A 908-nucleotide genomic window follows, 5' to 3' on the forward strand; every position below is an offset into this window, starting at 1 on the left:
TAAGCCTCAATTAGTTTCTCTAATGCAACAGAACTGCAAGTTTCATGGACATCCATTAGAAGATCCTCATCAGTTCTTAGCTAAATTCTTGCAAATCTGTGACACTGTCAAGACCAATGGGGTTGACCCTGAAGTCTACAGACTTATGCTTTTTCCTTTTGCAGTAAGAGACAGAGCTAGGACATGGTTGGACTCACAACCTAAAGAAAGCCTAAACTCCTGGGAAAAGCTAATCAATGTCTTCTTGGTAAAGTTCTTTCCACCTCAAAAATTGAGCAAGCTTAGAGTGGAAGTCCAAACCTTCAGACAGAAGGAAGGTGAATCCCTCTATGAAGCTTGGGAAAGATACAAGCAATTGATCAGAAGGTGCCCTTCTGACATGCTTTCTGAATGGAGCATCATAGGAATTTTCTATGATGGTCTGTCTGAACTATCCAAGATGTCATTGGATAGCTCTGCTGGAGGATCTCTTCATCTGAAGAAGACGCTTGCAGAAGCTCAAGAAATCATTGAAATGGTTGCAAATAAACAATTCATGTACACTTCTGAAAGGAATCCTGTGAATAATGGGATAGGTCAGAAGAAAGGAGTTCTTGAGATTGATACTCTGAATACCATATTGGCTCAGAATAAAATATTGACCCAACAAGTCAATATGATTTCTCAGAGTCTGTCTGGAATGCAAGCAGCAACAGGCAGTACTAAGGAAGCTTCCTCTGAAGAAGAAGCTTATGATCCTGAGAACCCAGCAATGGAAGAGGTGAATTACATGGAAGAACCCTATGGAAACACCTATAATCCTTCATGGAGAAATCATCCAAATCTCTCATGGAAGGATCAATAGAGACCTCAACAAGGTTTCAACAACAACAATGGTGGAAGAAACAAGTTTAGCAATAGCAAGCCTT

General features: G+C 40.3%; 1 non-coding gene across 1 annotated transcript; it reads right to left on the reverse strand.

Annotated features, from left to right (window-relative positions):
- Positions 1-277: 277 nt before the first annotated feature.
- LOC148580748 (small nucleolar RNA R71) lies at positions 278-385 on the reverse strand. The gene has a single exon (XR_015896139.1). It is a non-coding gene; the product is annotated as a small nucleolar RNA R71 (small nucleolar RNA).
- Positions 386-908: the final 523 nt, after the last annotated feature.

The sequence above is a fragment of the Arachis ipaensis genome, chromosome B10 (assembly GCF_059453495.1).
Source record: "Arachis ipaensis isolate K30076 ecotype BB chromosome B10, ASM5945349v1, whole genome shotgun sequence".
In the NCBI taxonomy this organism is placed as follows: Eukaryota; Viridiplantae; Streptophyta; class Magnoliopsida; order Fabales; family Fabaceae; genus Arachis; species Arachis ipaensis.